Source organism: Bolinopsis microptera, chromosome 8, assembly GCF_026151205.1.
Source record: "Bolinopsis microptera isolate Bmic1 chromosome 8, MBARI_Bmic_1.0, whole genome shotgun sequence".
NCBI classification, from domain to species: Eukaryota; Metazoa; Ctenophora; class Tentaculata; order Lobata; family Bolinopsidae; genus Bolinopsis; species Bolinopsis microptera.
This window is the reverse complement of record NC_087079.1, coordinates 16,447,134-16,473,695: the sequence shown is the minus strand read 5'-3', so window position 1 is coordinate 16,473,695 and position 26,562 is coordinate 16,447,134. Positions and strand designations below refer to the sequence as shown.

The following is a 26,562-nucleotide window of genomic DNA, read 5'->3' as shown; positions in this document are numbered from 1 at the left end:
ACTGGTCACCGTTAACCTTGTTTAACTTAAACTGGTCGGAAAACGCGGATGTGTTATGAAAAATAATGTTTATCGCTTTGCCATTCGGCCGGTAGAATTAGATCAGAAAATCATGCGGATACCGATAAGACGATAAAACAGTTATCGAATTTTATACCTTTACCTAAGGCTAATGGTGATGCAACGCTAATGGAATACCTTGATCAGAAAGAAGTAAGAACTTTTGCTTTTGGCAAATCTAACAACCACGGAAATTTTCAGCGACATCAACGCTAAAATCGGAAACAATTTTCACTTCAAGATCTACTTAGAGAAAGTAATGACATGTCGGTGGGGATCGCGACGTGATACAAGTAGTATAGTATGGTATCTACCTTAAGTTATGGAACTGCTGAAGGTAATTCGTTAGAAGGCTTACATCTCGATCCCGGGGTGCGGATAGAAGAAAAACATTATTTATAGTCTTGGACACTTATAACTAGCTGATAGCACAGACTACGTTTTTGTTAGGAAGAATTAGGGTCCGCAAAAGATGACAGTCAGGATAAGTTCTATGTCTGTCATGTACAATATATTATTATAGGAGAAACACTACCTATTGTATAGAGAATATGCTATAGAAAGATATCATGTACATAAAGGTAAGTATACTTATTGGTAGAATTGTGGAACACAACAAGAAAATTGAGAATAATCTTGTGCGAGGGTAGGGATCCAGATGGCGTTTCTAACCCAAATAAACTTTAAGGAGACTTCTCATCAGTAGCCGCACCTCCTTAATCGGTTTCTGAACTGGAACTATATGGGCTTCCAGACGGCCAGACCGAGTATTACCATCCCATCCTTCTAGAGTTCATCACAAGTAGCACCCACCTTGAAGATCTTTGACACCCAGACACACCCCATTGGCGAACAAACTTTGGATATAATCTTACATGCTCCCGAAGGAATCCCTGGTTTATGGTCTTTCTCCTCGTCACCAGCACTTTCGCTAGAGTCACCAGCCCTTTCACTGGAGTCATCAGCCCAATCATTGAAGTGTACAGAAGTACAGTTGTGTGTTAGATCAATTTCTTGGTCTAACATTTAATACTAATTCGTGCGTAAAATCAAATTCGCACGTGTGCACTCAATGCAGTTCTGGTCACGTACCGGTAACTTTAGTCTTTAACTTAAACTGTTTGGAAAACAGATGTGTACATGAAATATATTATTTAATGTTTATCAGCCGGTAAAGTATTTGGAGGGAAAAATCTCACATACACCAGACGAAAAATTTGAATGATTGGAGTTACTTTTACTTATCATGTCTAAATATTAATAAGGTTTACTGGCTCAGTTTTTGAATGTATGGGAATGAAAATAATTTCACTCGAATTTCGACAGATCTTATACTAACTTGACTGTACTTGTAGCAAACCGCATGACGTTTATTGATCATCAACTTTCAATAGTTCAAAGGTATTTTCATCCATAATTAATGATGACACATATATCTGTTAATGCTCGATACTTCATTCCGTGTACTATACAGTGTACACAATTACGTAGAGATGCTGTACTGATAGACATTGCGGATGCTGACCATTATACGATAATGAGACTAACATATTTTTTCATTAAATACCTGAATTATTAGCATTTAAAATATTTTCTGCTGACACGTGCATGCACGCGCGCTAAAACTCTTCTAACTCATCTAGAACAAGTAAAATTGCGGGAAACGATGGCGTGTCGACGTGTTAATATTTCAAATCTGATTAACCTTCCTTTACCTTATGTTCCGAACGTTAAATCTTTTAGCGAACGCGTTCACAAACTATTTTTAGTGAACGTTCCGTACGTTCACTACAACTAAGCCGGGTGTCTATCAAAGTAAATACTCATACTTTGACAATGACATCATATTTGCGGACCCTAATTCTTCCTAACAAAAACGTAGTCTGTGCTATCAGCTAGTTATAAGTGTCCAAGACTATAAATAATGTTTTTCTTCTATCCGCACCCCGGGATCGAGATGTAGGTAAGCCTTCTAACGAATTACCTTCAGCAGTTCGGGTCACGTACTGTAGTGCGACACGTACTCTAGTGCGACATGTACCCTAGTGCGAAACCTCCAAGATCGACACTGTCGCAGTAGAGTACGCTACCTGGATCGTAGTGCGACACGTACCCTAGTGCGACAGAGAAATTTCAAGGCCGACACTGTCGCACTACAGTGCGCTACCTGGACTGTAGTGCGACACGAACTAAAGTGCGACAAAACACTTTACGCAATAAAAATTTGACTTTCCATTTTTAAGTTTTAATGACAAGAGTGTAGTCGTGTATGAGTAAATATGGGGTTAAATATAAAATCAAAGATTACAATCCACGAAGATTAGGTCCACGAAGATTAGGTCCACGAAGGCAATAGCACCGATCATCTTAAAGTACTTCCGTACTGCTGAGTTCTCTGCGTTGTATTCCGGGACTAGGTCATGTTGCTGCATCTTCCTCCAAAGTGCTTGCTTGTGGTGGAAGAAGCATCCTCTCTTGGTAGTATACAGGTTGTCTCCACAGCGTTTATCAGGGCTCTCTCGTAGTCACTCATGACAGATTGAGGGTCGACTCCAAAAGCAAGGAGCTCATCCAAGAGGGCTTCATAATGTCCAACAGCATCAGCAATTAGGTGTTTCGTAGGGAGGTCAGTATCGGAAGCTTTCCGTTGACAGAGTTTGCTGCAGGAGTAGGAGGGTGGGAATAAGTCTTCGTACTGGCTAAGATGGCAAGTACGTACGGTACGTACCTTTAAATTAGCTGTACGGTACGTACTTAATAAAGTAGGCTGAAAGGTACAAATCCAGTTGATAGCAATGGACAAGCGTAGATTAAGGTTGCGACCTGAGCTAGCTGAAAAGCTGGTGTTCGTATACTGCAACAAAAGGATGAAGCTTTGAGTTTAACGATAATTACAAGTAGTAGTAGTGTAGTACCGGTTAATTTGTGTGTTTATTTTCGACTTCTAGTTCTATCTCAAAAATTATGATGATAATATACTAATCAAAAATTGCAAGTAATTCACTGAAGTTGATTCTAAAAATTTGAAAATAGATTGTACCTTACAGTGCCTGTACGGTACGTACCTTTAAAAGTAGCTGTACCGTACGTACTTAAAGCCCTGTACCGTACGTACTTGCCATCTAAGCGTACTGGTCACAGTAGTGTCGTTCATCAGACTGAGACGTCCGGAGCAGATCTTCCCAGTGGATCGCCAGTAGGTCCTGTCGTCGCGCTTCTAATTATCCAGGCAGTAGCGGTATCCGTCGTGGATAACGTTTCTTGAACCAGTAGTGCGTCCAGGAATACTTTCAACACTACTATATAACAAATAATTTGAGGTGCAGCTAATTCGCCGGTGGTGGCAGCCCAGAGGGCACTCAGCACATCCCCGTGATCAATCCACAGTCATGAAGAGAATTCCAACACCACCACCACAAAACAGACGCTCGCCCAGAAACAACTCTCCTGCAGCATCTGTTAAGGCTAAGGCTACTCCACCTCATTCCCCTAAAGTGACTAATCCTCTTCACAGAAAGAGCCCCCTCACAAGCAAGGCTAATCAGAAGAACCCTGCAGCCAACATCTCAGGACGGCGAAGATCAAACAGTCTGCCAACTGAAAAGCTGCTTACTGTTGCTTCACCGGGACCATCAACATTACAGCCACTTACATCTCTGACCCTAAAAATTAGTCCAAGCCTCATAATCGACCCTGGTGGCCTAAGAGATAGTCCTCATAGCCCTATGAGCCCTATTTACAAACCGTTCCCACCCTTCCATACAGAAGAAGAAGAAAAAGATCAAGGAAGTCCAAAGCAACGTGCCATTAAAGGTAACTGCCCCTGTCGAGCAAGCTCTGAGGGCAAAGAATGGCTTCTCAAATGTTGCAGATGCTCTCAGCATTGGCACGCCTCCTGCAGCAACCTCAAGGGAGCAAACCAGATTACAAGTGGCTCCCCACAACAGATTGGTCTTGATGCCATCCTTCAGTACTGGGAATGTCCATGGTGCTTCACATCAATCCATCCCAAGCCAAACAGCAGCACCGCGTCTAAATTGGATGAAGCTCTCAAGTTTAGCGTCGACTACAGCAAAAACATCCAAGCTGTATCTGATGCCATCTCGAGTGCTGTATCCAACAGCATACCCTTTTAATTCAATAAAGTGAGACAGTAACACTAGTGGATGATAGAAACATGAACTTCAAACAAGGAATACAAATCAAGTCAGACAAAGCCTCCTGGAGTTTCTGCCATCCTGCAAATGGTATATAAGATTAACATCAGTCCTCTTTTAGTTTTTCTTTCTGTTTCTTCACGGTATCCGGCTTTATTAGGCGATCTTCACGGATACCAGAACATGTAGCAGGAGAACTTATTCGTTAGGCGTTGGCAGCTGTTTAGAAATGCTTCTTCTGTAGATCTTTATAAATCTTCTTTCTTCTGTGTATAAATGGCCATATGTGAATGATGATTAAATGAGATGGGTGTGATATGAGGATAGATTATGCAATCCTCTCAACTAACTTAAAAACCAGTGGTAATGAACCAAAACAAACAAATCAATACCAGCTCCACAAAGGGTTATGCAGGCTAAAAGGCTGCCTCATAAAGGAGGACTTCAGAGGGAGGTTAAACAGGTGTCTCAACTGACTAATATATATCCCCTTTTCTTTTTTTTCTTTTTTTTTTTTTTTTTTTTTTCAGTTATCCTAAACACAGTTCAGGTTACTGACCGGGACTTCGGATTTTTATATTATCATTTTACAACAACCCAGGGGAACCAGGCTATTGGCCGGGACTTCGGTCTTTAAATTTTTTTTTTTTTTTTTTTTTTTTTTTTTTTTTTTTTTTTTTTTTTTTTTTTTTTAAATATTTTAGGTAAACATTTTAATAATCATAGCAAAACTAGTCAAATAACTTAGTTTGCACTTTAAAAATCCCATGAAACTCACACGCACTGATTTTAAAAACTAATCTGCAAAAGTAAAAAATAAAGATTCTGACTCAAAACAAAAATGACATTAAAATGTATGAAAAAGCTAAAAATATAAACGATAAATCCATAAATAAAAAATAAATTCGATGTTCACTCTTTAAAAATACTAGTCCCTCTCAAAACACATACGCAGACTTTGAGAACTAGGCCCTCTCTTAGTCAAAACATCAGCAGGCATCGTCCTTGAGGGCATAAAGTTAACAGTTATTTCACCCTTCTCAACCATTTCCCTTAGTGATGCCATGGTAACTATCAGTCTTTTTTCAATGGGGTCCTTTGTCTTCTGTACAAGCTCTAGAAGTCCTTTATTGTCAATAAAACAGTCTATGGTCACATTTAAAGAATCTCCCAGTATTTGTTGTAGTGTTTGCTGAATAAAAATGGTGTGATCAGCCGCTTTCAGGAGTGCAAGGCTTTCAGCGGCTAAAGTACTGTAACAGACTCTGTCCAACTTTACAGATTTCCAACAGACAGGGTTTTTGACTCTACCATCTTTATCCGAAATAAGTATCAGATACCCACACTGACTACCATTGTTACTAAGATTTCCAAACGATGCATCACTGTATGTAAGTAGTCTTACTCCATTCTTTATGTTAGGCAGTTCTCTGAAGGTCAGTGGGGCATCTTCATCAGTTTTAAGCTTTTTGACTATCTTGTTGTGAAGCATTATGTCTGAGACGTTGGGATCTTTCAGATTATTGCTCAACTGACAAGCATCAAACGAAATATCTGGTCTGGTTTGGACAGATAACCAGATAAGTTGTCCAACACCTGATCTGTACTGTACATACTCTTCGTGAGTCAGAGCATGTGTTTTCTGGCTTCTTCTGTTACTTGATAGTCCTATGGTCTTTAAAGCACTGATATAATCTGACTGTCCAACAGTGATTTCATATGAGATTGGATCTTGTTCCACCTCAAGTCCAAGATATGTGAATCGCGATGCTTCCTGTGACTTAATCTCAAATCCATGCAGCACATCTTTGTGAATATTAGACTCAAAACCTTTGGTCCCTGCATAGATGAAGTCATCTACATGTACAGTCATTATTCCTGCAAGATCTTCTTTGTCAACTCTTGAAAAGAACAGAGCATCATCATATAAACATTTCTTTAAACCAGCTTGTTCACTGTGGTCTTTTACATTTCTGTACCACATCTTTGCAGCATCTGACAGTCCATAAACACATTTGTTCAGCTTCCACAGTATTCCTGGTTTATAGCATTCCTTTGGAGGGGTAAGATAAACTAGTCGCTCAATTGGTTTACCTTGTAGAAATGCTGAGGTTATATCAAGAGAATGAATAGGCCACTTCATTGATGCTGCTACTGTGAATAGAAGTCTTAGAGATTCTTTTCGACAAGTAGGACTGACTCTTTCGGTACTATCAAGAGGAATTTCCTCAAAACCTCGAGCTACCAAACGGGCCTTTTTCTTATGACCATTGTCATTTGTGACCCACCTTGTCGAAATGGGGACAAACTGATCATCTACTTCGTGAGCCTCAACCTCTTCATACACATTGTTTTGCTTCCATTTTTCGATTTCGTCAGTCTTCTGTGACTTATAGGGGTCAGTGTTTAACACTTCGATACTGACCTTCTTCTTCTCATACTTTGACTTAGCTTTGCAGAACTTCTGCTCCTTTGTAGACATTGATTCCTCTACATTAGTTTCGTTGCTTTGTGGTATATTATCTGTGCTTACAGTATTATTATCATCCTCTTCAGCAGGAGCATTATCGAAAGCGTTCAACAGAACATCATTTTTCAGCATTTGAGTTGCATTGTAAAATTCTTCAACAGTGGGATTAGGCTCATCTGGTGGATCGGTCCCACTTACTTCGGAAACATCTTTTGAGTACAGTTCATTTACATTGACAACATGAATCCGATGGCATCGAACAATATACCCACCATGTCTTACAACTACAACTTTCTTGTCCACACCTATAACTGTTCCTGGTCCTCGCCATCGCTTATCATCATTTCTTTTGTAGTACACCATATCACCCGACTGTATCTCATCAGTGTACACTTCTCTAGTTTTTGATCTAATGGCTCGTCTGATCATCTCACTAGCTTCGCTTTCCATCATTCTTTTTCGAGCACTGTAGATGGCAGAGATGTTCTTGGCAACAGTTTCACTTGGACTCTCATCTTCAACAATCGTTGGACTAGCATAGGGATCATCAATAGAAGTGAGAGATGGATTTTTGCCAAAGATTAACTGATATGGCGAGAAACCATTTACATTTGCCAAAGTGTTCTTGGCATGACAGGCCCATGCTAAAGCAACTTCAACTGAGCATTTAGTATCTTCCATGATCTTTATCATACTGTTAGACAAAAGGGCATGGTGCCGTTCTACAAGGGCATTGCTCCAAGGTGCTTCAGCTCCAGTAGTGATGATATGAACGTTGAATTTCTCACAGAGGTCAACAAAACTTTTGTTAACATATTCCCCTCCATTGTCACTCATGAACTTCTTCGGTGGTCCAAAAGTGTTGATCCAGTGTGTAAAGACACTTTCCACAATGGTTTCCTTGTCTTTTGACCTGATAACTTTTGCAGCAGAGAATCTGGTTTTATGGTCAATCATGTGCTGGATGTAAATGTTTTTATTCTTGTCGTACACCTTAATATCCATGGCAACGGTATCATTGAAGTCTTTGGCTAAAGGCATACAGACTACTGGACGATTATTCGGTCGCTTGTATCTCTTGCACACATCACAGTTAGACGATACTGTGTCAATCTCTCGAGCAATTTCCTTGGTAAGCTGTCCTGCTGTTCTTAAGAGTGACTTTAACTTTTCAGGTGGGGGATGGGCGAATTGCTTATGTAGCTTAATCGCTATCTTTCTTTGTCAGTACTTTCCATGGTCAGGTTTACAATTTCCTCTCTGATTTACATAAGCAGACTTGTTGATGGATAGTATTCTTGCTCAGAGGGATGCTACAGTGTCCTGATTCATTGAAGATGATTTTCTGCTTTACACCAAAAGCCTTCACTGTGTCATCTCCAAAGTCCAATACCATTCTAGCATCTTTCATGACTGTTTGCTAATCAGTAATGGAATCTGATCATCAACAACTTGTGCCACAATGTTCACCTGTTTGTCACATACAACGGCTGGGAATGTGCAGCATGTCCTTGACTTTGATGGTGCATTATCTCCAAATTTAAACGATACATGTTTTCTCTTCATAGCCACCTTAATGAGATCTTCTGGAGACAGCGACTGAAGATAGACTTTCAACCATTCCTTTCCACAAAACCGTTTTGTTGCATCCACTGTCAAGAACATGCTAACCCAAGTTGTCACTGGTAAATTGGTCCATAACATTTGAGTTCTCTTCTTTGGGCAGGAGCATTCATAAAGAGATTTACATTCCTCACTCGTTACCCTGATTTCCACTTTTGTTCTATTCCTGCGGCGTTCTGGACAATCTCTAGCAAAGTGGTAAATCGAACTTGCAAAAACATACAAGGTAAAATGCCGCCCCATATTTGTCTGTTGGGTTCATTTTTCTGTCACTTCTGGACACCCGCAGCTACCTGATGTTGACTTTCCTGCTGTTGATTCTGTTGATCGGTATCCTCTGGCTCCTCCTTCTCACCATTTCCTCTTACTAAAGCCTATCCCCCGGTTATCCCATCCTTCCCGAATCAAGCCACTTCTTCCTTGGCTGTAATATGCATGCTGCTCCATTTCCTGAGCATTCAGTACTTCATTTTCATTTTCGATTCATCATACATATTAAACTGATTTTCAATACAGGAGTTACCAGTATAAAATGTAGAGTCTTCTTTAACTACACCAATCATTCTCTGGTGTGAACTTTCTGGATCTTTCATAGTTGTGATCTTCTTTATCGTTTCTTTCATGTTAGTGTATGTTAAGTCGCCACACATAGTAATGGCAACAGAATACTTGTAATCACTAACATTACTACTTCTAAGTAATTCATACGCTAGAACAGGTTGTGGAAGCTTAATATCATGCTCTTCCATTCGTTTTACAACTTTTTCGAATGACGAAATAAACTCCTTGACATCTTGGCTTCCTTCCCGACTTAACTTTCTGAACATGTCATAAGTCTTGAACTTTTCCTTAGCCAAATCTTCAAGATAAATTCCATCAAGGACCTCCAGGAGGCAGTCTAATCCCGATGTCTTTACTTCAGCACCTTCTACTGTGTCTGTTCTGCCATTTTGTAATACTTCAAGTGGAACTTCCACTGCCTCAGGACTTAGCCTTCTGAGGTGGTAACATAAAAACAAATACATCCTTGCTTGAGCCTTTCTTCGATCTATGTGGTTGCCTGACCACAATTTCACTTCTTTCTTGAACAAAAGATAAGAATCTCCTAACTTAGGGATAGGTGGTCCACTACTGTTCACTTGATTTTCCGACATTTCCTGCTATCACTTTTAATTCAATAAAGTGAGACAGTAACACTAGTGGATGATAGAAACATGAACTTCAAACAAGGAATACAAATCAAGTCAGACAAAGCCTCCTGGAGTTTTCTGCCATCCTGCAAATGGTATATAAGATTAACATACCCACCGTGGAGATATCTTCACTTGAGTCAAGACTGTCGCAACTTAGTGAAGAGATTTACTCCTTCCAAAAATCCAGAAGCCCTCAAATGGGCCCTCCATCAGCAGTCAAACAAGAGATGAGGTCAACAGTAGCCCTCCCCAAATGTGTAATGCCGCCGATTAAGGACTACCAAGTAGACATCCTAGACAAAAATCTGCTTGATGAGGTCACCAGTTTTCTGACTGAGTGCAAAGAAGCTGGTAAGTTCAGCAGATAACGGAAGGTCCAATTGGACCAAGTTGAATCAGCCGGGCCGGGAGTTACCGGATTATTTGAAATTTTTTGCCAAGACGGGATTTGCTAAAATATGCCGGGGCCGGGATTTTTTAAATCCTAATTTTGAAAGTATAATTACACCACACGCTGTTTACATTACTACTATGAGTTGGCGTTAGTTCACTGCCAAATATCCTCCTACTTCTCCAGGATAATTTTTTATTTTTACCTGCGGCCACTCTCTTATTACTTGCCGGGCCGGGCACCTCCTTTAAACTGTTTTTGCTCCTAAACTGAATGTTTGACGTTTGTACTAGTTATATGAAAGAAGAAACGGTATACGAACACATGACTTTACTCGAACTTTTTTTGGCACTATCCGACGTGGAGTAGAGTCCGCGGCGGGCGCCGCCGGACCCGAGCGGACTCCGGCGGAGCCCGCCAAAAATTGGGTTAAAATATCGTTTGGACTCGAAACTATTCTGCGGACGTCCGAAGCGGACCCGAGCGACTCCGCGCGGACTTTAATAGTCCGCCGCGGGGGACTCCGAGCGCTCCGCGGCGGGCCGGTTGAGTGTCCGCACGCGGGTCTAAGCCACTAACTGACTAAGCGGACTCCGCCCGCCGCGGACTCCGGCGAAGTGGTCCGCGGACGCCGAGCGACCTCTCCGCCGGACTTGAATCCGGCGGAGCTCCGTCGGAGGCCACCGGGCTCGGTGGATCCCGCTCGGAGTCCGCCGGCTTCCAACCAAGTCCACTGACCTTCATACTTCCGACTTCCGACCCACGGATTAATTTGTCACGTGACTATACAACAGAGCATTTTGCGATTATGTGGTCAGATGAAAAGGTGATAAACTTAGGCTTAACCCATTACCCTCACAATGTCAATAGTGTACAACTCCTAGTCCGAACTTTGACCCCTATAAGTAATAATGTTCTAAACGTTTGACCCTAACCCTCCCCCAAACCGTCAGCAGCGAAAATATCAATGTCATTGACTGGTCACGTGACCAGAACAATTTTTGTCAATTATCTAGATATAGGGAAGCGTTTTTTAGTTTTAACCCTACGACGTTGCATGTGGCGTCATTCTGCCGGATCCAGCAGCAAAAAGATACGTCGACCATTACAGGACGACGCCAGCACTCTCTAACGGCCTCTTCGAGCTCCGATCGTCCTGTGTCGAAGTAAGGACGACGCCTGAGGTCCCGCAGGTTAAGCATGACCTACCGATTGAAAATTCAAAAATTTTTGACCTAAAGGTCAAATGTATAACGGGTGGATACCGTTAAATATCTGATCCATATATATATACAAGACCGTCGACGAGTCCAACTCGGCGCCGCGTCCTGTAGGTTGTTGTAGCGCGATGCCACTACTGGGTCGCGCCGCGCATCAAATAATGCTTCTCGCACCAAAGTAGTGTGCAAACCAACATTCGAACTACCACCAGCAGCGTGGTCCAATTTCCTACGAACGCGACTTAATTTTGTTTCAGACTGGAGTCGAGCGCTAACTACGTTATAAGCTGTATATATACTCGTTTCCAAGTCGGCCAGTTACCAAGCTGTGATTTGGTACAGCTTCGGCTGGTGATACACACTCTCTGGCTAGTAGGACTAACCCCCCTACAGCTAGTATAATGCCTCGGCACAGAGTGGCTTAGCGTTACTGAAAAGGAGATAAGCACCTCAGGCCATCCCAACGTTCGGGAGAGACCTGCCATTGTATCTTGTATCTTGTTGGGCGTAAAGATATGGCTGATTAGTAAAGAAACTAACACGTTAAATTTAAATGGCTGATAGTTGTGAGTATTTTGTAATCACATATTATAATATTTAAACTATGAACTGTCTTCAAGACTTGAACGTATTCTAAGACAGAGGTGTAACAATGCCCACCTACACCAGGCACACTACAATGATAGGGAGACATTGTGTAATTACTTTAATGTGATATTAACTCCACGATTAGTAACATAAGACGTTTTTTAAGTTGTAAATAGCTTGTCCTTAATATTTATATGCAAACGAGGGCACCATTTCCTCCTCTTCTGCACAGCTTCATAAGTATTCTATAGTCTAAACGATAAGAATATACAGTCAAGCAACTACTTACTTAGATCATTGACTTTCCCGCCAAAGTTGAGCCTAAAAAACTCTATGGCATCGCTGCTTTTAACTTTGCTCCCATTTTCTAGCATGAAATGCTGCAACGCTTCCAGAGTTAGCTCTGTCATTATCGTCTTATCATCAGGAACTGAACATATGAATCATGAGACATTTGGAGCTGATTTAAAATTAAATCGAAAATATAATTTATATGATAATAATAATTTAATAATAATTAAAACCCAAATAATCAGAACTATTGGTAGGGTTGGTCAACATCCTGGTAAATCCTTGACTTGGATACCGATTTAAATTAACACTTATTGAACTGAAATGATTACTCAAGTTCCATAGTATAAACCTTTAAACTATTCCCTTCTCCTGATATTTTATCTCTTTTATGATCATCCTCAAAGATAGCATGCAATTGTGAATATTGCGCTTATCGCCTTTTCACCCTGCAAGTATGATATTCCGCATCCCAATCTTTCAAACAAACAAAACCTTCAACTTTAACGACACTCAAAAATCTACTACAACTTAATACTCTAAAAAATTTAACTTTTAATCATCTATTAATCTGCTATTCACTGGGCCGGGACAGGTTTCAGCATGGGATCGGTGGTTCTCCCCAGCCCAACTCAGAGAGTTTCCTTGCACAATTACTGATGCAACAGATTGGCCTTATATTACGTATGATATCTGGTTCAGTCATTCTATATTTAGCTTTACCAGCTCACTTTTGAATAAAGAACAAAATGTTGTGTGAAGTATGCTTGTCAATCTGAATGTAGGTTGAGGGGGCGAAGAGGCCAGTGTGCTTCACACTATTGTTAACAGCAAACAGCAACCTAGTAAAGGTTTTGTAAAGATACTGGTCTGGCGGTATGGCAGATTGAAGATCTAGAGACTGTAAGATCTAGAGGCAACAGAAAGTGAGTAAAATTTGCAGGAATCCCTACCTGATATAAAGAATATTCAGCATTCAATTCAGCTGATCTGCCAACTCTCACATGAATGCTGCTTTGAGCCTTGTTGGTTCTATTATATAGTAATCCCATATCAACAAAGCGTTCTGGGCTACTGGTTAGTGGTTACCTTATAACCTGGTCAACCTTTTTCCATATTTGATATTGATTTACAGTAAGTTTTTTTAATGCATCGAACAGTATACAGATAATTTCAACGATAGTAATTGTCTAGCTATAAGGATAGGCACCCTCGAAAAATGGATAAACCAATACAATAGATTGAATGCTATGAAATAATAAAATCCATTTTATATTGAAAAGGGGGTTTCGACGCCATTTTTATTTGGTAAAAATGCTATACTTTATACTTTATACCGGCATATATAATAAGTATAAAGCACCGTTTTACATGCTTGAAGTTTGCACTTGCTCGTTTATCATCAAAATTGATTTACACTGTAATACATATTGTTGTAGGTTTATAACCTACCAAAACGTACGCCGAGTTTGATTCATCGTTGACCATTGTTGATGATTAGGCCCAGCGCTCGCTACTTTGTAGCACTTGCCATCGGGCCAAATATTTCGAGAAAAAAGCGGCGCGCGCTACTTCGAAGAAATTTAGACGAGTAACAACTAACATCCGTCAAATTCATCGATGGTCTTATATTTGGAACAAATATTTTTCGAGTATCACCCGTTAATACATATCGGCTAAGGCTTTAACACAATTTGAAAAATTATTGGTCATGATTGTTTGTTTTATATATTATATCGCTCCTACTAAGTTATTTTAAAGATTTGTGTATATTCTAGATGCTTTTAGTATAGAACAGTTTTATCTCAGATAACGATGTTTAATAAATGATGCAACGAATTTCGAAGATCTAATCAACACCGACTTTTAATGTGTAGTTGACCATTGTTAATGATTTGGCCCGGCACGCGCTACTTCGTAGCTCGTGCCATTTCGAGAAGAAAGCGGCGCGCGCTACTTCGAAGAAATTTAGACGAGTAACATCTGTCAAATGTGTAGGAGTACAGCAACAAAATATTTATATATTATATTGTTTTATGTTATGATATTTAATTAAAACTTTTGTATTTTTATTATAATGCAGAGGAAAATGATTTAAAATGAAAGTAAATCGACGATGTCAATTCATCGCAGCTCGGCGAGGCACAGTAACGCGTCGCGCTACAAAAAGAAAAGCTTCTAATTTAATAAAAAGTTTATGGATGAAACAATTTTTACCATTTCAAACTATTTTATTGTTTTTATTGTTTGAAATTTTTTTTGAATCAAAAATTTGATTCACGATGTCAATCCTTCGCAGCTCGGTGAGGCACAGTGGTGCATTTCGCCGATCTACCGAAGCATTATTGCGAGAAGCATTTGCATTATTGGATGCGCGCGCGCGACCCAGTAGTGCATCGCGCTACAAATCAAAAATATAATATATGGCAAAACTTGTCATACGTTGATTCACGATGTCAATCCTTCGCAGCTCGGTGAGGCACAGTGGTGCATCTCGTTACCTGAGGACCCCAGGCTATTATGTTAGATTTGGCGGAATGACAGGCTGAGCGCGGCCCAGTAATGCATCTCGCCGATCTACCGAAGGATTGATGCATAACAACAAGACACGCGCTAAAGACGCGCATTTTCTGAGTGATGTTAACGATAGCTTTAAATTCACTGATGTCATTATTATTCAGCGTGACCGGTAATAGTTTAAAAATCAGAAGGAGAAAACACATGTTTAAATTACTAAAAAAGGAGTATCACTTTACAGGATTGAATTTAAATATAGTCATAATAGATAAGAGAGGAATTTGTTTCCCTTTGAATCAATCAAACTAGATGAATTGTTGTAAATACTTAGATCAAACTATCAATCTACAGGCTATCGTCAAACATGTTGCAAGGCGTCATCTTCAGTGACATAATAGATAAAAGTTTATTAACTATCATGCCAACTTTAGAGACGGTAACCACATTAAACTAAAGTTTTCCCAATCAAAATAAAGGGTTTATACAAAATAAAAGGTTTATGCACTAGACTGCGAGACAATTAACCTTATGCAATGCAGGTTAGTATAACTATAATATCAAATAACGGAGTAGTTCGCTGTTTATTAGTCTCATGATTGAAATACTGATATCTGGATATTATCCGGTTGGAAGAGACAAGGACAAGTGAAACAAGGAAGTTAGGAGTAAGGGCAAATTTTCGGCGTCAACGCCATCTTCAGGCTCAAATTATTTGTTATATAGTAGTGTTGAAAGTATTAAAACTTTCAACACTACTATATAACAAATTACAACTGATTATATTTATGGATTTCGGCCTGTCGATGCTGGAAGCTGATCAGCTAATCGTTAATCGTTACCATGTGACAAGAATAGTATGATGAACCTCCCAATCAGTATCTATGTATCAAAAGAAAATATTGATCTAATTCAACTCGTCGGGAGCCCTTTTGAAACATCTCGAAGTTAGAGTGCAGAGTGCATGATTACTGATTATCAGCACGATTGGGTGAAACAAAGACGAAACCGTGTGTTGATTAGAATTAAAAGAGGAAGATATTTAGTGATAAATTGTGCACTCTTGCATTTAAGTTTTAATTGTTAGACTTGTTCGATGTAGGGCCTTTAATTTAACCTAATACTAATGCAGTTACTTAATACTTGGTAAGTCTAGGGAAAACAGGTGCTAGTTGTCGGAAATGAAATGGAGTCTGTTCCTGATCGAAGTTACACGATGCTGATAGATTTGATGCAGCTCAGCACTCAGCAGCCACTGTCTTCAAATAGAGTGTTCCAGTTCTGCAATCTGCAGTCTCAAATGTTTTCGCCCAGCTTTTCTTTTCATCGTGGTCATAGAAGACAGACCTGAAGAAATACTAGTATAATGATAATATAGGTAACATGTCCAGAATGAGTAAAATTGTATTATCGGCAAATTTACTTATGTGAAAACTTCCAACAGGGTGGCGCTGGCCCAGAAGTAACTGCACACAAGCTGTTATTACTGTTCACACCTTTCTCTCTCTTTCGTGACAGAATACTTCTAACCGTGTTTACCTTTTCTAGCAATGACAAGCAAAGAAGGATAACCGATTGGACTGGGGAGGAGTGGAACATTGGCAGCACACTACCGTCCAATCGGTTTTGTACATACGACAAATACGGGTTTTATTGGTCATCTAAAGGTCATCTAACAGTGATAGCAGGAAGTCGGAAAACGTTCTACGCAACGACCTGACAGTGGCACTTTGTTTGTGTGTTATTTAGACTATAATTTAGAGACTAATTGAGAGACAGTTTTAGAGTTTTTTGAGTCGAACTATAACTATGAGTCTTCGTGAGATACCAGTTTTAGACAACAGCGCTGACTACAGCACATGGAAGAAGAAAGTGCTAATATGGCAACTTGGCACCGCAGCATCAACGAAACAGCAAGCTAGTAAGCTGATTATGAACATGAAAGGTAGACCACAGGAGGTCTCTATTAACATGACATTAGAGGTGGAGGGGGCAGAAGATGGAGTTGTTAAACTCATTGCCAAACTGGACAAACTGTAGGACAGTACCCAGTCTTTATTTAAGGCAATAGATGATTTTGAGGGATACAGGAGAGGAGATGGAGAAGATATAGACAACTCAGGTATGTTGTTTTATATGCCACCAACCAGGTCACATGGTTGCTCAGTGTTCATTCAACACATTCTCACGAGATCAAAGACAAGAGGGTGGGTTTCCCGGATCTGAGGATGCTGACCTTGGAAATACGGAATGATCGAGAGAGCTGGCAATACATAAAAACCTTTGTTCAGAGTAGATTTGGAAAAGTATCTTGATTGAGAAACAATAAGGCAATCAAATGAATGTTTTGTGTCGTTAAATGTATGAGTCAAGAGCGTTGAGTCAATCAAAAGTCAATGTTTCTATTTTAGGAATTGTGAGTTTATTCAGTTTTATGTTTTGTAATTTGTTATGTGTCGTGTTTTAAGTTTTTATCGCAATTTCCTGTCGGATTCTATGATACTAAATATAGAAATGAGTCTAATATTTATTATAAGATCAATTATGTCTGTTTATAAGAAATAAGAGTAATATTCAGTATGTATATCCAGTTCCATGATTCGTAGAATCGTGTTTTAGTCGTTTTTACGAGTTAATTGCTGAGCAATGTCAGGAGTATTATATATTATTTCGTCTCGTCAGTTTTTATTTTGAGTTTGTATATTTCATTTTAATTTGCAAAAGAATGTGGTCGCAGGTAAACATAATAATATATCTGCGTATATAATATGTTTGTAGCTAATTTAGGGAGCTAATCTACTTTGCTGAGTTGTTCTTTTAGTATTTATCTCAAATATTTACTCGTTTTATGGGGACGCTTTTAGTTTTTGAGCTAGATATTATAACATCTCGGTGAGTTATTTTTTTTGAGAACAAAGGAATTTCTGTGTTGCTAGTCATTTTTGAGCTCGTAGGTGTAGAAAGTACTTATAGTGTTAGCATTTGAAAATGCGCGCGCGCGCGGCATTTATATTTTAGCGGGGTTTTAAAGAGATTTTAATATGACTTGTTATGTTTTTCTCTGTAATAAGTTCCGAACAGTTTCGTCTCGATAGGTCACTCAAGGTGATAATCTGAAGACATCTGATGCTCCAACGGGGTTGTTGAGCGTATTTATGATTTATGTGTATTATCAAAATGTTTGACAGTTTCGTCTTGATAGGTCACTGCGGGTGATAATCTAAAGACAGCTGCAGCTCCAACGGGGTTTTGTTGAGCGTATTTGTGGGTACAAGTTTATTGTTTGGTAGATTTGTCCAGATAGGTCACTGCGGGTGATAATCTGAAGACAGCTGTAGCTCCAACAGGGTTGTTGAGCGTATTTGTGGGTACAAGTTTATTGTTTGATAGATTCGTCCAGATAGGTCACTGCGGGTGATAATCTGAAGACAGCTGTAGCTCCAACAGGGTTGTTGAGCGTATTTAATTATTTGATGGATTCGTCCAGATAGGTCACTGCGGGTGATAATCTGAAGACAGCTATAACCCAAACGGGGTTGTTGACTGTATTTTAATTATATAATGGATTCGTCCAGATAGGTCACTGCGGGTGATAATCTGAAGACAGCTATAACTCAAACGGGGTTGTTGACTGTATTTTAATTATTTAATGGATCCGTCCAGATAGGTCACTGCGGGTGATAATCTGAAGACAGCTATAACTCAAACGGGGTTGTTGACTGTATTTTAATTATTTAATGGATCCGTCCAGATAGGTCACTGCGGGTGATAATCTGAAGACAGCTATAACTCAAACGGGGTTGTTGACTGTATTTTAATTATTTAATGGATCCGTCCAGATAGGTCACTGCGGGTGATAATCTGAAGACAGCTATAACTCAAACGGGGTTGTTGACTGTATTTTAATTATTTTATGGATTCGTCCAGATAGGTCACTGCGGGTGATAATCTGACGACAGCTGTAGCTCAGACGGGATCTTCGAGCGTATTTTTGTGTAATTTAATAGTGCAATCTTGAGAGAAATTGGGGCTAGCATTGCTGGAAAAGAAAAACCGGGGAATGTTATTACTGTTCACACCTTTCTCTCTCTTTCGTGACAGAATACTTCTAACCGTGTTTACCTTTTCTAGCAATGACAAGCAAAGAAGGATAACCGATTGGACTGGGGAGGAGTGGAACATTGGCAGCACACTACCGTCCAATCGGTTTTGTACATACGACAAATACGGGTTTTATTGGTCATCTAAAGGTCATCTAACAGTTTAATGATCACGCACGTAATTTGTGTGAAAATATGTAACTCATTTAACGAAGTCAGTGAAAAGAACCTACCTTTATTTACCAATGTCGATTTTTTGCTTGTGATGAAGTAGTCCTCGCAAATGTGAGATATGTATGTAGTTTGTTTTTAAAAGTAGGATTGTAGTCATAGTCGATGTATAGCGACGGTAGTTTACCAGCAGCTCCCTGTACAAATAGAAATGTGGTTTTTATATAATATTACTAGTTAAATTAATGAGTACAATGCAGGAATAAAAAAATGTGTCTTAAATGTTTTATATTAAATGTGTTATAATTATATTAACCACCTTATATTCGTATAATATGTACTCACAAACAATGATAGTCCCAACTGTTTTTAATTGCTTATAATTTAAACCTTCTTATTAAATAATTTAGATGACTGTGTCTGATCTAAAATTGCACGAGAAATAGAGAAAATTAGGTCTCAGACAGAACTCGACCGGGATATAACCGGCGCAGCCGGAATACCGGCTGGTATTTGGCGATTTTGTACCGGTACCGGCCGGGATTTTGGTTTTAGCCGGGATTTTTCCAAAATAAATTCAGTTTTTCTCAACGTTAATTTGAGTCCAAAATTAACAAATCTGTGAACATTTTCCTAAAACATTTTGACGAAGTCATTGAACAATGGAGACTGGAGTCAATCTATATTTAACATAATCATGGGTGTACGAATTATGGACTTCTTTCTGACTTATGACTTAATTATTGTGACTAAGTGTCACGGCTCACGGTCTTGTGTTACCGAGGGACAAGTAAAACAGAGTTCTCCGGGTAAAGAAAGCATTAATAAATGCTATTCAGTATTCATCCTATTCAATTATTCAGGTAAGGTGATGTAAACTGTAAAGTGATAAGCTCCAACGTCAAACACCATGTTCAATTAAATAAGTTTAAGTAACCAATACCAGATCACAGGATTGTTATAGTTACGGAGACTGTTGGAAACGATGCAAACCAGGATCGGACTCCTATCAGAAATAGTCAACCACCGGTCCAGCCTCCCTCAAACTCAAATGCCCTACCACTACCCCAGACCACATCCACCTCTTCAGCCAGGAACAGCGCTCCCACTATACCACTACCAGCAGTTCCTACCGCCTCAGAGGATACACTGCACGTGCCCGTTATTCCTCATGCCTCGTCTTAAATGTCCAGTCCATGAATCCTAGTGCATCAAGTGCGAGTATATGGGAAGTGCCAAAAATCTCAGCTCTTATTCAGGAGAAATCCAAAAACCACTCGTTACCGTTTATTGCACTTACGGAAACGTGGCTCAAGTCCTACATGTCAGACAAATACAAAATGTGCATCACCTCTTTCTCCTGCTGAGCAGAACCTCCCCCTTAAAAGTAAACAAATCTGCATCGCCTCCCAACGACAATCCAGATATATTAAGCAGCAGAGACAATCATTTAAGGAGACTTCGATATCTATCAGGATCATGATTATACTGCCTGAGAACTCAGCACTTCAGGATGAAACATATAATATTTGGTTTTCTCGATTTCATTCATATTTAGACAGAAGTCCGTGTAGATAATTGGTTATAGAATAATTGGATATAATTTTATGCGAAGTTGTGTCTGCGAAAATATACGTGTGAACTGGTCATCCCGCAAATGCTGAAAAAGTAGATGTTACTTATCATAAAATAACCGCTCGCACCGTACAGTGTACACGACAGAGTTGTGACTGCGTTTACAAATTCTTTATCATATTGATGTGTTGCCATGGCAACCGAAACTCCATCGGAAGATCGGCCTGTAAGGCATAATCATGATAATACACAGTATCAAAACATTGCCATTGATATCATAGCAACATTCCAGAGATTAGATTATGTGTGTGTAAGAAAATGTATGTTATAGTATTATACAGTCTGCTAGAACATTCCGTTTACACATGGTGGCCGATAACAACTTGTTTAATTTATCTCCGAATTACACACAAATTTCTGAAAGTTTCGTAGACTTAAATCAATTACAGAGGGTGTGGCTATTGGCCAGCCCCTCTATTTCACTATTATGGTTGAAACTATAAGAATACAGATTATATTGATACAGTGATTTTACAAAAGTCGAAACAGTAAACACCAATTTGTAGGATACTTTAAATCACACCAAAATTGGTCCCAGAATGCAATGAAATCTGATGGCGTCTTTTCAGTGAAAAAGAGGCCACACTCTCTGTAATTGATTAAAGTTTAAGAGACCTTTAGAAAATGAGTTATATAACTTGCAACTTAAACTAAGATAAATTGAGTATTTATACTCAATTTATCTTAGTTGCATGAGTAATATATATATACTACCCACTATACCACTACCAGCAGTTCCTACCGCCTCAGAGGATACACTGCACGTGCCCGTTATTCCTCATGCCTCGTCTTAAATGTCCAGTCCATGAATCCTAGTGCATCAAGTGCGAGTATATGGGAAGTGCCAAAAATCTCAGCTCTTATTCTGGAGAAATCCAAAAACCACTCGTTACCGTTTATTGCACTTACGGAAACGTGGCTCAAGTCCTACATGTCAGACAAATACAAAATGTGCATCACCTCTTTCTCCTGCTGAGCAGAACCTCCCCCTTAAAAGTAAACAAATCTGCATCGCCTCCCAACGACAATCCAGATATATTAAGCAGCAGAGACAATCATTTAAGGAGACTTCGATATCTATCAGGATCATGATTTTACTGCCTGAGAACTCAGCACTTCAGGATGAAACATATAATATTTGGTTTTCTCGATTTCATTCATATTTAGACAGAAGTCCGTGTAGATAATTGGTTATAGAATAATTGGATATAATTTTATGCGAAGTTGTGTCTGCGAAAATATACGTGTGAACTGGTCATCCCGCAAATGCTGAAAAAGTAGATGTTACCTATCATAAAATAACCGCTCGCACCGTACAGTGTACACGACAGAGTTGTGACTGCGTTTACAAATTCTTTATCATATTGATGTGTTGCCATGGCAACCGAAACTCCATCGGAAGATCGGCCTGTAAGGCATAATCATGATAATACACAGTATCAAAACATTGCCATTGATATCATAGCAACATTCCAGAGATTAGATTATGTGTGTGTAAGAAAATGTATGTTATAGTATTATACAGTCTGCTAGAACATTCCGTTTACACATGGTGGCCGATAACAACTTGTTTTATTTATCTCCGAATTACACACAAATTTCTGAAAGTTTCGTAGACTTAAATCAATTACAGAGGGTGTGGCTATTGGCCAGCCCCTCTATTTCACTATTATGGTTGAAACTATAAGAATACAGATTATATTGTTACAGTGATTTTACAAAAGTCGAAACAGTAAACACCAATTTGTAGGATACTTTAAATCACACCAAAATTGGTCCCAGAATGCAATGAAATCTGATGGCGTCTTTTCAGTGAAAAAGAGGCCACACTCTCTGTAATTGATTAAAGTTTACGAGACCTTTAGAAAATGAGTTATATAACTTGCAACTTAAACTAAGATAAATTGAGTATTTATACTCAATTTATCTTAGTTGCATGAGTAATATATATATACTCTCATTTTTTTAGAGCAAACGTAATTTAAATGGCTAAACACAATTCAATAAAATTTGGCTCGATCCGATTATCCAAACTATCAAATAAATGCGAAAATGAACCTTCTTTTGAAAACAATGAACACAAATATGTTTCGATTTGACAAATTTCTCGAACCAGTGGTGGTAGTAAGTCATACCAGAACCAATTATTTCAATTGGGCACTCAGTGACTGAGCTATTAATGCCAACGTTTGCACACTGACTTTTGGCCCACCCTGTATATTTATAATATACGGCTGGAAAAAATGTAACTGGATATCTGCCACAATGCTGCTATTATTAAGGTTAAAGTAACATTTAGCACATAAAGAAGTCTGGTTTGCTAGGTTTTAATTGGTCGTATAATAACAAATAAAAATGAGTTAAGACTACAAAAACGGTCGATAGAACCTAATTATAATACCTGTATCGAGAACTCGACTTCAATGCACTGATAGCGTTGGTACTAACATTCTATCAAATTATGTCATATCTTGAGACTTGATAGCTGCCTGAAACAGTTTTGAGTCAACATTATCGTGATATTCTAGAAATTGAAACCAATTCTCAACTTTAAAAAAGCAGGTTTCAATAAATGCCATAGAATTAAATTCTATCTTTTTAAATTTTAAGAATTTGTTGATTTATTAAAATTCTGTCTCAATTAATATATAAGGGTACATGCAATGTATTTCGACACGCACTGTAGACTCACTTATTGGATTCGTGCTAGATGCTGTGTACGTCACCCTCTTAACCACCTCTATGGCGAAGATGAGGATGGTAAGTGCAAGTACAGTAATGTGAGGAGAGGATGGGTATCATTTAGCACATTTTTGCTGTAGGTGTAAAGTAGCTCTTAGTCAAGGAGTATATAAATGACGGCACGACAAGGTTCTGCAACAGATCTCTGAACATGTTATCTTGTGAGCGCCGAGTGAACACTTATAAGAACAAGGCCAGCGATGTAAGACAGTATCATTGACTTAGTCCATGCTGGGAGGAAAAAAGCAAGTACAGACGACCGAAAGGAGTCGTGGTTTGGGATCCTGAGTGGGTCTCGATATTGGATAGTGCTTTTATATATCGGACCTTATGATATTCTCAAGGTCACCAAGACGGCACAGTCTTATGGCGGGAGGTAACGGTACCATCTAAAGAGCAGATTGCTGAATCATACAAGTAAAAACTCTACCGGTACAGCAGTCTTACAGCAGACAGAGATTCAAGCGAAAGAATTGTGCTGTTATAATTATGCGGTTAAAGTTCTAGCACCGGGAGTAGTTGTTCACGGTTTGGAGAGAGCTGAGTAGGCTAGTACGGGATAGAAGGGAAGAAGCAGCTCACTGTTCCAGATGGATCTACTTCTGATCAAGGAAGAAGGAGTGGTAGGTATAGTAAGGAAGATTGGAGCCTAAGAGTTAACTTAACATCTAGAGGTACCACAAACTTTATCTCGTCGCCAATTGCGAGCTTTAACGGGTTTCCTCAAGTGACTCGATGGTTTAATTGTGACAAATCATGATACGAACTTTGATGAACCCATAATAGTATAGTGCAATAATACTATGATAGTATTCTCATAAGTTCTACCCTTGCAACCGAGTACAATGTACATACTAAGTGATATCAAGCTGCAATCTAAAATTTATTAATTGAATCTCAAAATAACTTCAAATTTTACCTAATAATTGCGACATCGTTGGAAGTGAGAAATAAAATACATTAAATTTTAATCCAATTCTGCGAGAGAAGATTTGCCCAGACAGCTGACAAGAATGTATTACCATACTTCCTGTAAATGTGGTAGTTATTAGGTCATATCAAACTTGAAAATTATGTCAAAGTTTTTCTCAGTCTCTGGTGTCAATCACCAGTAGAGTGCCCAGCCGCACCAAAACAACCTGCGATTTTTACGTGGGAAACATCGTATAATACACATGCTATACACTCTAGTTTTATAGCAGCTACTGATATCATGCGGCAGTATTAATAAGCATACAAATTCAGCGCAAAAAATTGTAAAGACGACACAAATTCATGCGGGATGTTAATAAATGTGTCCATGTTGAACTCAAACTCCGACAGAATAATATTTCAAATCGGATATATTATAATTAATCAAATGGTATCTGCTCATGTTCCGTCTATATAAACTACAAAACTTAATAAATTAGTGAAGTTCTGAAACAAAGATCACGACTAGGTTTTATCAAAATTGAAAAGAAAACCGATCGAAGTGCACTAGAGATATAGTTTAAGTTTAAAGGGTCATCATTACTAAAATCTCTTCCTAGCTCCTAGCAATCAAGTTGTTAATCCTAGTTCTACACCTAAACAAGTACAAAATTACAGCCTTACATTTTGAAATTTTTCGATATCCAGCTCAACATAAGACTTCGATACCAATAATGCATAATGGGTACATACCGATGATCGGTGTTCGTAAATATTTGATTATTTATAGTATTGAAGTTTAAAATCTTCCTAATTATGTAAGAATAACAAAAGGAATCACGTACTAGTGTGCTGTTACGAAAAACAACTATTTAATAAAAATAAATTAACAGTATTCGAGTACAAAATTAAAAATACAAACTCCAACATAATCGACAGACAAACTCAATAAATGAAGATTTCGTCGTGAAACGAGCTATATATACAGCTATAACGTAGCGCTCGACTCCAGTCTGAACCAAAATTAAGTCGCGTTCGTAGGAAATTGACCACCAGCTGCTGGTGGTTCGAATGTTGGTTTGCACACTACTGTGGTTGCGAGAAGCATTATTTGATGCGCGCGCGACCCAGTAGTGCATCGCGCTACAAGTCATACGTTGTATGACCCGCCGCGCACGAGTGCGTAAGAACGATAAAGGGAAAACGACCACTTAGTGAAAAAAAGCTGTTTCCTAAATTTTGTTTTAATATACTGTATTTTTATTTGATTGCATACTTAAATTTTTTATAATTTTGACCGAAAATCTAAACTAAATTGTTGACGCGCCGCGCATATTTTACCGTTTTATAAATTTTTATAAAAATCGAGCGCTAAATCAAAATTTGTTTTATTTTCACACAATTCACTTACCAATATTCCTTTTCACTGTTTTACATTTGAACACATTTTCCGGTCATATTTGATTGCTGCTTAGTTGTTAATGGTCTCGCCTGATTTCGAATTATGTCTTCAATTATCATTCGTGATTACGGGTCCTGATAAATAATATTGAAATATTTTCATTTTCCATACTATTTTAAAGTACCGTTTTTCCTGTCAAAATCTAATACAAGCGAGTAACATTCTTAAAAGAAAATGTATGCCATCACCCAAAAAAGTTGGGACACCCAATCCATGTAGTATATAGCTGAGACACCTCACAGCAAACAGAGAAAAGTGGCTCTTGCTTTTAAAAGGTGGATCAACTATCCGCTGAAGAAGTGGATGTGATTGAAGGATTTGGTATGCGGTCCGGGATACTGGGCTGTTGATCTTCCTCTGTTTCCTCTCAGTGCAATAAGTGTTCTTCGTAGCAGCTTAAACCTGAATCGTGGTCAGCCATCGTCTTAGACATACGATCTACAAACACAGTGCAGAGCGGTCCCACAACTCCAGATGTTGTGATGACTAGTGGGACAAAAGATCCTGTCTCAAACTGAAGTACTCTTCCTTCCCATGGTCACTGTTGATCTTATTTAGTGGCTTATTGGGTCACGATTAATATGTGTGACCCTGACGTCAAAGAATGTTCTTGCTTCATTCTTAGGGAAACATGAAGTTAAAAGGACCTTTCCATTTCTCTTGACGTCCATATTTCTTCTCCTGCTAGGAGAAGCACTTGTTACAGTTGGACTACTTATTGAAGACTGGTAATTGTGGCTCGGATATTTGTCTCTATGTTTTGCTGTCTGTGATTTTAACCCTATTATTCCAGACGAATGGACTAGGACTCCTGCAAAAGATTTTGCCATTCCCTGATCCTACATCCCGCACTTGTTGTCGTTCAATCTATCAACAGAGTAGCTAACAGACTGAATTTGCTGCACTATTACCACGCAATCAGTAATTTTAGACGAGTGCTGGACTGCACTATTTCACAGCTTGTAGAATCATCTTAAAATGATAATTTCAAATACTTTTTGTGGCCGAAAAACCTGCTATATCAACCTTATTT

The 26,562-nt window shown here is 38.9% G+C and overlaps 2 protein-coding genes and 1 long non-coding RNA gene across 3 annotated transcripts in view; 1 reads left to right on the top strand and 2 right to left on the bottom strand.

Moving 5' to 3' along the window:
* The window catches only part of LOC134819405 (BOS complex subunit TMEM147-like), a 31,648-nt gene extending 16,413 nt beyond the window's left edge, over positions 1 to 15,235 (bottom strand). Inside the window, exon 1 of the mRNA XM_063829352.1 lies at positions 15,215 to 15,235. The gene's annotated coding sequence lies outside the window, so the exon portion shown is untranslated. The remainder of the gene's footprint in view (positions 1 to 15,214) is intronic.
* LOC134819374 (RNA helicase aquarius-like) overlaps positions 3,363 to 26,562 on the top strand; it is a 40,774-nt gene continuing 17,574 nt past the window's right edge. Inside the window, exon 1 of the mRNA XM_063829306.1 lies at positions 3,363 to 3,380. The gene's annotated coding sequence lies outside the window, so the exon portion shown is untranslated. The remainder of the gene's footprint in view (positions 3,381 to 26,562) is intronic.
* LOC134819416 (uncharacterized) lies at positions 18,830 to 24,840 on the bottom strand. Its single transcript, XR_010160755.1, has 3 exons — positions 24,075 to 24,840; positions 22,815 to 22,902; positions 18,830 to 18,975 (listed from the first exon to the last, which is right to left on the bottom strand). It is a non-coding gene; the product is annotated as an uncharacterized LOC134819416 (long non-coding RNA).